The sequence below is a fragment of the Lutra lutra genome, chromosome 6 (assembly GCF_902655055.1).
Source record: "Lutra lutra chromosome 6, mLutLut1.2, whole genome shotgun sequence".
Lineage (NCBI taxonomy): Eukaryota > Metazoa > Chordata > Mammalia > Carnivora > Mustelidae > Lutra > Lutra lutra.
The window spans coordinates 88,624,205-88,634,279 of record NC_062283.1 but is presented as its reverse complement, the minus strand read 5'-3'; positions in this window follow the sequence as shown (position 1 = coordinate 88,634,279).

Sequence of the window (10,075 nt, the reverse complement as noted above, 5' to 3'; positions counted from 1 at the left end):
ATAAGAATATACCAAAGTCTGTGGGTCTCAGCTTCCTCATCTATGCTTGTAACCTGACTTCATCCAGGCCTCACAGCTGGACATGCCGATGAGGTCACATTAGCAGTGATGATACATACTTCCTTGGTAGTTCCCTCCAGCTCATGCAGGATTTCTGGTTCTCTGGTAAGTTCAGCTTCCTCCAATGCTTCACATGTGTTTATTTGCAAAATATTAGATCCACTCATTGGTCAAGAGCACAGTCCCTACTCCACTTTGCACTAGGATGCAGGCTGTTCTCCTGCTCCATTGGGTCCAGAACAGGCCCTGCTGATGCTTTTCCAGTGAACACAAGATTACCTATCAGGTCAAGGACTGCCACATACTTGAAATTATCTTGGTACTTGATTCTCAAAATCTCTACCCTGATCTGAAGTTTCTATCTTGTTCTAAGGGCAAGAACTCTATGCAGACCGTCTCTAGAGCTGTGGGTTTCTAAGCCCAAGGTGCATAAAAAACACCTGGTGAATTGTTGAAAATGTATGCTCCTGAACCCCACCAAGGTCTGTCAATTGAATTTCTGTGTTTAAGGTCTACAGTCCACCTGGAAAGCATCTCTCTTGCATGTTACTGATTTGAAGAATGTCAGTCCCTCTGAAGCATCCACAACATGTCCTCAAAGCCATTTCTGCCCTTCCCTCCCACAGCAGGGTGCTGTCCACACTCCAGCTCAGCCTGTGAAGGGTCAGTCTGTAACTAGTAGCCCACTGAGCCCAGGCTTTCAATGTATTAGCCAGGATAAATTGTCCTCAGGTAGTGAGTGGTTTGAGGTTTAAATGGATGGGGTCCTGCCATTTTTTTTTTTCTTTTTTCTCTTCTTATAGTCCCTGGACCCATCTCTTCACTCATTTTTTTGTAGCAGAAAGCTAGCAGTTCAGAGACTCCTTTCTCTTCCTTATTCTCTATATGTAGTTGTTCACAGTAGCCTGTCTAACCCCCCTCTTAATTCCCCTTGAGACCTGCCTCTGCTCCCCCTGGTGCTTCAGCAACTGCTTTGTTCAGGCAGCAGCATCTCTTGTCCGGACTATGAAGACCAACCTTCCATTCTTCTCTCTGCCTTTAGTCCCTTCCTTATAGTCGAATCCAACCTCTAGCTAGAGTGATCTATCAGAAATGCAAATCTGTCACCCCATTTCTCACCACCCTTCAAGCAGCCACCCCTCTCATGCTGTATACAAAACCCCGATATATTTTTTAAAGATTATTTATTTATTTATTTATTTGAGATCGAGAGACGGGAGGAGAGAGAACATGTACAAGCATGGGGGAGCGGTGGGGGGGAGAAGAAGTAGACTCCCCACTGAGTAGGGAGCCCAATGCAGGACTCTAGCCCAGGACCTTGAGATTAGGACCTGAGCCAAAGGCAGATGCTTCACCAACTGAGCCACCCAGGCACCCCCTTCCCAACCCCTGCCCAGAATCCCAATATATTAAACTTTTAAAACTGGAGCTGCTCAGCTGAGGGAGACACATAACTGAGTTGATGGGAAGAGGAGAAGTTGTAGGCCTCAGTGGACGTACTCTGCCTTCCTGGACCTGCCCTGCCTCTACTGACAGCCCTGGCATCAGCACTGGGTGACCTCCACAGAACCACTGGTCTCCAAGAGCACACTTTGAAAAACACATCTCTAAGAATAAACTTATAATTTCCTGTGTAGCAAAAAGGCCTCCAGTGATCTAATCCCCACTCTCCTCCCAGCCCCATTGCCTCTCATTATTCTCTCAGAGATACCGTATGCTCTGCAGCTGTGCCAATGATCTGGTAATCACTAGTCACATGAGACTCTTTAAATTTAGGTTAAGTAAAATTAAATGAAATAGAAAATTTGGTCCTGCTGTCAATTAGCTACATCTCAAGTGCTCAGGAGTCACATGCAGCCAGTGGCAACCATGACGGACATCACAGATACAGAACATCTCCACCACTGCAGAAAGTTGGATTGGCTGCTCTAGGGATACCAAATAAATTTCAGTTCACCAAACCATACACATTTCCTCACAGTCTAGCGCTTTTGTACATGTTGTCTTCTCTGTCTAACATCATCTCCTCTCTCTTGTCTATCTGGTAAATTGCACAAATCTTCGTTAAGATTCTGTCTAAAGAAGCTTCCCCTAAGGAACCTTCCCCTACTTTTCCAATTTCCTACCTCATTCAGGGGCAACTTGACCCTGTTTTCTCACTGATCTCTTGGTATTCTGAAATTCTTTTAATATAACACTTTCACATGGCTTTGTGATTCTTTGCTTGGTTGTGTATATTTTATACTAGACCATGAAGAGTGATATTTTAACTAATCTTTATAACCAAAAAATCAATATAATAAATGAATTGATAAAGGATGGAGAATGAGCAGATTGCTGTATGCAATCTGGGTGAAAAATGGTGACTGTGGTAGGCAGCATAAGGCCCCTCCCCCACTGAGAAAATTCCACATCTTGATGTCAGAATCTGTGAAAATGTTACATGGCAAAGGGATTTTGCAGCTATTGATAAAGTTAGGAACTTTGAGATAGGGAGATTATTATGGATTATTCAGGTGAACCAATGTAATCATAACATAATCCTTAAAAGTGGAAAAGGGAGGGAGAAGAAATCAGAGTAATACATGTAAGAAGGATTCGCCTGCATTTGCTGCCTTTGAAAAGAAGGAAGAAGGCCACGCACCCAGGACTGTGAGCGGCTGCTAGAAGCTGGGAAGCCAAGGGAACTAGTTCTCCACTAGAGTTCCCCAGGAAGGAACAGGCCCTTGCTTTTAACCCATTGAAACCATTTTAGACTTTTGACCTCCAGGACTATAATAAATTTGTGGTTTTGGGGTTTTTTTTTTCCCCACTATGAAGCTTGAAACCAGCCAAGCATTTTTATTAAAAAAAAAGAAAAAGAAAAAGAAAGGCTAACGGTATATAGTCTATACATGCTACAGCTAATCGTTTGCCAGTCCCCTCCCCCCTCACATTATATATCCTCGTGTATTTTTGTGTGTTAACAGGAACCACCTGTTAGAATAGATATAATAGTTCTATAGAATAGAACCACCATCAGAATTTGCCAGTTTGCCAAGAGAGTATGAGGAGGGCCATGATATTTGGGGGATCTCCAGTGTCACTCTATGAGCAGGCATGAGGAGGTGGGCCTGTCAGAGCCCCACGGTCATTCCTGGAGGACACACAAAGTGGCCCAGTGACTTGGTGGTGCTTGGAAGCAGGAAACGTAGGAATAGCTAAGGTGACCATAGTTTATCATTTCCCCTGTACGAGTGAAAGGGGCACTATTAACAGTTACATGGGCACAGAGACAGGCACACACAGGGGAAAAATCTATGGACACCTAGTTATGTCAGAATTGCTTATTGCTATAACAAGCCTGGTGAGGGGGGGTGGGTGGTAACTCCATCTGCATGTTGACAGAAGGCCTGAAAGTGAAGGCTACTGGCTGTGGCACTGGGTTTGGCCTCCTCAAGGACAACAGAAGTTGAGTCAGTTTTCCTGATTGGCGCTGAGAAGCCTACTTTGGAGTAGACAACAAAGACAGGAAGGAAAGAGGGGATGCCAACACATGATGACGGTAGCACCTGAAACCAGACATTACCCCAAGGAGCTGCATGTTTGAGTCTGTGGGAAGGGTCCTCAGCAGGTGGTCCACGAGCAGGTGAAGACTGTGGAGCCTCTGGGTTTTAACTCTGGGTCTGTCACAGGCTGTGGTCCGTCTGTCAAAACCTCAGCCAATTCCTGGAGCAATTCCTCCAGGCTGACGGAGGGCATTCTAACCCCTCAGATGTCCATGCCAGCCAAGTTCCCACTCCTCCGGGCCACAGAGTTTGACACTAGGTCATCTTTGGCCTATCATATGGTATGGCTGGTTTGCAGCAAAAGCTCTGACAGATGGGCCTGGACAACAAAGTGCGAGTGACAAGACTGCCAAGCCTGGTTTAGGCTGTTATGTAGCCACCGCCAGTCCAAAGAGAACGGGGAGACCTCCCAGGGAGTTGCCTGACCCAACCCTGACAGACTTAGGCACAATAAAAGGATGGGAGCCATGCCACAAATGTTTCTGTTCTTGATGATGTCCAGTTACCAGATGATGTCGAGGGCGGGAGCAACTTCGTTATCCCACTCAGTGCTTTGTACTTGACACAGTCCATGCCTCAGCCTCAGGACCTTCCAAAACTTGGGGAGATTCGGCCCCTGCCCTTACACGTGGCAAGTCTGTTTTCCTACACTCCACCTGGTACTGAGATCCGCAGTGGGCTCAGACACGTTTTAAGGCCAAGAACTTTGCCCAAGAAATTGGTGACATGGGGAGGCCCTGTGGTGGGGAATTTGTATTGTTTTAAGCTGCTATGTTTGTAGTAATTTGTTAGAACACCAGAAGGAAATGAATACAGTGGAGTTAGGAACGGAAGGATATTAGTCCATAAAGAAAATGTGTTTCACTAGGGGACTTCCCAGCCCCAAGATCCTGGAGACCCTGGAGAGAAAAGCGCCCACTGCAGCAGAGCAAGGACATCATTAGTGAACCTAAGACAGAGAGGATATGTCCTGGGCTCTGGTTTTTGTCTGAGGAGTATGGTCCCCTGTGAGGAGAATTTTAATGAGAACTCAGAGTGGGTGATTTAGTACAAGCAGGAAGATAGGGTCTCTAGACAGGCCTGATGGTGATAACATCTAGTCTAGACTTTATTGTCTTTGACAGTATAGAAAACAACAAAAATTTTTTTTAATCTCTGCTGCTTATTTATTTTATAACGGGAAGTTTAAAACTTTTAATCTCTTTCATGGATACTTCGCCAAATACTTTTTTAAAGCCCACAAGTGTCTAGCCTATTGCATAAATTAAATTAATATTTACAGAATGACATATAAAAGACACTGTAGAGCTTCACAAGCACAGTGGAAATTTTATTTTATACAGTGTCAACAGAGTAAGTTGTGTTATAACTGTATCTACACATGAATGGAGAACCTTCTAGTCAGAGAAACTACAAATATTTACTATATATTTCACAATCAGTTTCAATATGAATTGAGAAGTTTTCAGTGATTTTATTTCATTTTTGTGAAAAAGCACTTATCTAACAAATATCTTTATTCCAGGAGGCATTCCTTTGGATACAGGAATGAAAAACCTGGTCACAGTCTAGCAGTGATGACAAGGCTATAAAGTATTGGCAACATCTTAAAGTGTTGAGGGCATGATGTTTCATAAAAGGAGGTGATGTAAACCATACTTTGAAGGATAAGGAAGTATCTGCCAGGCAAAGAAGGTAGCATGGGGGTGGCTCTGGGAATATGAAAGAGGAGGGTGATTGTGGGCAGATATGAACCTGAGCCATGATTCTGGGCATGGCTAACTCAGGAAACTGCAGTCATTCTACTCTGCGGGGTCACAGTGTAAATGCAGGGAGAGAGGAAGGTGAAGAGAATGCTCTAGAAGGAAAGTGGGAGGAGTCTTCTATCCCATGCTGCAATCAGGACCCAAAAATGGCTTTAAGCAAGGAAGCAACACATCTAGATTTGCACCTCAAAGAAGACAAGCTGACAGCCATGCACCCAAGAGAAGCCTGGGGAGTATGATGAGGACACTGTGTCAATGGTGCCAGAATTCACAATAGATGGAAGGAAGAAGTCATATGCCTGAGATGCAAATGAGGCATAGCTACACGGTAAAAGCTCCAGAACTTGGTTATCAGTTTGCTTAGGGAGAGTAAGAGAAAGATTTTCTGTCTGAATAACAGGAGCACAGGGATACCACTGAGATAGGAAAAGCTTGATTGTAGACAAGTTGAGCCATAGAGAGGTTGATGCCTATGCACCTGGCAGAGCACACCACTGGCAGTCAGATAGCTGTGCTGGAAGTTCAGCAGAGAGCCCTGAATTAGAGCTATTCACTTGGGAGGTGCCAATAAAAAGGCATCATTGAAGCTACATGTTGTATAATAATTTCTACAAGAAACTATGAGGAAACCCTGATGTTCATTGAGTTTAATCTTTATAACAGTCTTATGACATGCATGCTACTATCACATTTTATTACTAAGAAATCTAATGTTTAGAGAGTTTGAATAACTTGATTTACCCAAGTCACAATGCTTGCAAATGATAGAGTTGGAATTCAATTCTAGAAATGTATCCACTTTAATATCAGACAATATTCTCTATTATTAATCATTGTTGTTATTATCATGTTAAAGCTGCACATTTGTTGTTTCTAAAATGCATCCAAAATGCAGATTTCAAATTAAGAAATTAAACATTGGAAGTAAATTGTCCAAAGAGCATGGAGAGTGAAAATCGTAATGGGCTGTGATAGTAACAGAATAAAATAGTGAAGAGGAAGAAGATGAGCTTACAAAACATACAAAACAGAGGCATAAGACAAGAGCAGAGATATACATCCAAGTCTCATAGCCTCCTAAACTGACTCCATTAAAAAATTGAAAGTTAAAATTATATTAGACTATGTGAGGTAACAATTCTATTTGCTCACTTGAATTTGTTCTTTCTGAGAGATTACTCATGCACTATGCAATTAAATCACAATGAAAGGATTTAAATACCAGGGGAAAATGACAAGATGAAAGAAAACAAGTCCTGGGGATATAATGTACAAAATGGTTACTGTAGTTAATATTTTATTGTGTATTTGAAAGTTGTTAAGAGAGTCAATCTTAAAAGTTCTCATCACAAGAAAAAAAATGGTAACTGTGTAATGATGGATTTTATCTAGACTTATTGTTGATTATTTTGCAATATATATAAATATCAAATTATTATATTGTACACTTGAAACTAATATAATGTTGTATGTCAGTTATATCTCAATTTAAAGAAAAAACTGACCTTGTACCTAATGCAAATGCCATCTTAGAGAATTGACAGTAATGTTGTCAAAGGCAGATTTTGAAATACATCTTTCATACATACTGAGCTCAAAATTTCATCCCTAAATTTTCTCTAGTCCACCATCTGAATGCTATTTCTCTCCTAGACAATGTCTGAACTCCCAAAACTGTATACTTAACATCCAGCTACATATGGCACTTCTTTTTTTCCTTACCATACACTAAACAAATCTAAGGGTCTTTTTCATTGGTTCTTTAAGCTTGCCATAATGTCTATCACAAAACACCTAGTAGGTGCTCAATAAATATGAGCTCATTTATTTATTCATTCAACAAATAGATGTAGAAGTGCCTCCCCTATGTGGGGCACTCCTTAAAACAGCAGGAATACAACTGTAAGCCAAATATGCATGAACCCCACCCTCATGGGATTTCCAGGTCACTGGCCACACAGACATTATTCAAAATGTCACAGATGCAAATAGAATTACAGTGTGATTTATAATCAAAAAGCAAGGTGTGGCATTATGACAATATAAAATAGAACAAATTATGACATTTTTTATATCCCAACTGTACTACTTAATAGCCGTGTTAACCTAGGCAGATGACTTAACCTTTAGGATCCAGATTTTCTGAATATATTATCATCTACCCTGCAGAGTTATAAGAAAATATGTATAAAGCGCCTGACTCACAAAATTTGTTAGTACAAGTAAAATCCACTATTTTAGTACCATAATGGGTCCTATATCCCCTTTTTAGAGGAAATTATAAAATAATACCCAAGGGACTCAAGAAAAATGAAACTTTTTCAGTTTTTCCAAAGATGTTAACAATTTTTCTTCCAAAGACATGAATTATTCATTAGTATCACTAACTTAGACAACACTTAGTTAGGTAGGAAATTGTACTTAGTGAGCATTTGCCCTTTTACTGACAGACCATTGAACTTGAAAACTTGGGAGGCCTTTTTATCATCAAGTAAGAAGAGAGAAAAGAATTATTATCAATAGGTTTTCAGAGCTTTTCCTGTTTCTGCTTTTACTTAAAAATAACCATGAGATACTAGGATAATCCTTATGCCAAAGATGTGCATATGGGGGGCGGCATATTCTGCTCCCTTTTACTATATAGAAGAAAAAAAAATCCCAGTGCAAAACAATTACATTAAAATTACATTAAAAACAACTTTTTAGGGGCACTTTGGTGGCTCAGTCAGCTAAGCATCTGCCTTTGGCTCAGGTCATGATTTCAGGATCATGGGATCAAGTCCTGTATCAGGCTCTCTGCTCAATGGAGTTCATTTTATTTTTTTTTATTTTTTTTTTTAAGATTTTATTTATTTATTTGACAGAGAGATCACAAGCAGGCAGAGAGGCAGGCAGAGAAAGAGGAGGAAGCAGGCTCCCTGCTGAGCAGAGAGCCCGATGCGGGGCTCGATCCCAGGACTCTGAGATCATGACCTGAGCCGAAGGCAGCGGCTTAACCCACTGAGCCACCCAGGCGCCCCAATAGAGTTCATTTTAAATGAATGGTTGGACATGTGAGAGAGTAAGATGGTCCTTAGAGCCCCCAAACAACAGAGTTAAGGTGGTGTTTATGCTGAAAGTATATTGCCAATCCAAGGCATCTAGTCTGGGTTCAAATTAATCAGATCAAAAATCTCCACATAAAGCATTAGGGAAGGCTAACTAGGGGGAAAAAACATTCTGCAGAGCCAGGTACGAGGGCAGGTTGCCAATTGTAGCTGTGGAGCAGGAAGGAAAAAGAAGGAAGGATGTAAAAAAGGAAGGTAGGAAGGAAGGAAGGGATAGAAAGAGCTTAAAGATATAGGAAAAGAAAGAGAAAATGTAAAAAGAAACAAAGAAATGAAGAGAATGGAAAGGAGAAGAGAAGGGACAGGAAAAGAAAGAAGAAAGAGTCTCTTTGGAAAATTCCTACCCTAAACTGATGTTTACATGAGTTTGAGAATTAAAATTCAAATAAATAATCTGTGTTTCCAGTAATCCAAACTGAAAACTTCATTAAAAATCTGTAGGCTGGTAGAATGCTAAGTTTCTTAGCAGAACTAGGGATATATATGTTCTCAGAGAATACACTTTAAATCCAGACATCAAATAATTCCCACAAAACACTTTCCAGTGGGCATGATTGGGCAATCATCACCTTAGGCCATCAAGAAACCAAGCTACTATATGAAGAGTTAGCAGGAATAACAAACTTCAGAATAATACACAGAATGTCTGCTAATAATGGCATCATTGAACACAGGATATCAAATAAGTATGTTCAGTATGTTGGGATGGAAATTAAGAGAGAGAGTTTGAATGTTTCAGGTCATAGTTGAGAAAATATAAAGGGTATTAAATCAGTTTTTCAGAATGAGTCAGTAGGATGAGAGAGAAAAAATTGAAGAGTAAAAAATTGAAGAGATAATGAAGAGAAAAAAAAATGAAGAGATATTGGCTAAGAAATCTTTGGAATTGAGAGAGAAAAATGATTCTCAGATTCAGTGAGTCCGGAGAAGAGAAATACAAGTCCAGCAAGAGAAATACAAAGAAATCTACATCTGTTGAAAATGTATTGAAACAAAAGAACACCAAAAACATTCAAAAGTAGCACCTCAAAAAGATATTTACCTCCATCTTAGAAGTGCTAAAAATTTTTATACTTAGTTAAACTATCTTTTAAGAACAAGGGTAAAATAATTACACTTACAAAGATGGGTTTTACTAATAACAGAACTTCACTAAAAACATCTGAAGTTATGTTTTTTCAGAAGAAAGAAAATGATCCTGTTGTGAGCTGGAAAGACGTTGGATCCAGCTGGTCTCCAACATGTTGCTAAAGGCTCTTGGTCTCATGAGAAAAGAATTCAGGGACAGACATAACACAACATACAAGTGAAAGATTTCATTAAAGTGAAAGTGATGTAGTTTTTTGGGAGTAGTGTTTTTGGGGTCTAGAGCCCATAGCCAAGAAAGAATTCTTGAGATGTCTCCAGTGCAAAAAAGATGGTTTTATTAAAGCATAGGGACAGGACCAGTGGGCAGAAAGAGCTGCTGTGGAGTCTGCCTGCTGCCTCCTTTTGCCCCCAGGGTGGGGAGGGGGTGGTGAGGAGCAACTGATTATATACCTGGGGTTGGGAGAAATAAAGATAAGGGAAGTTTCAAAAGGACTTTTGTATGCTA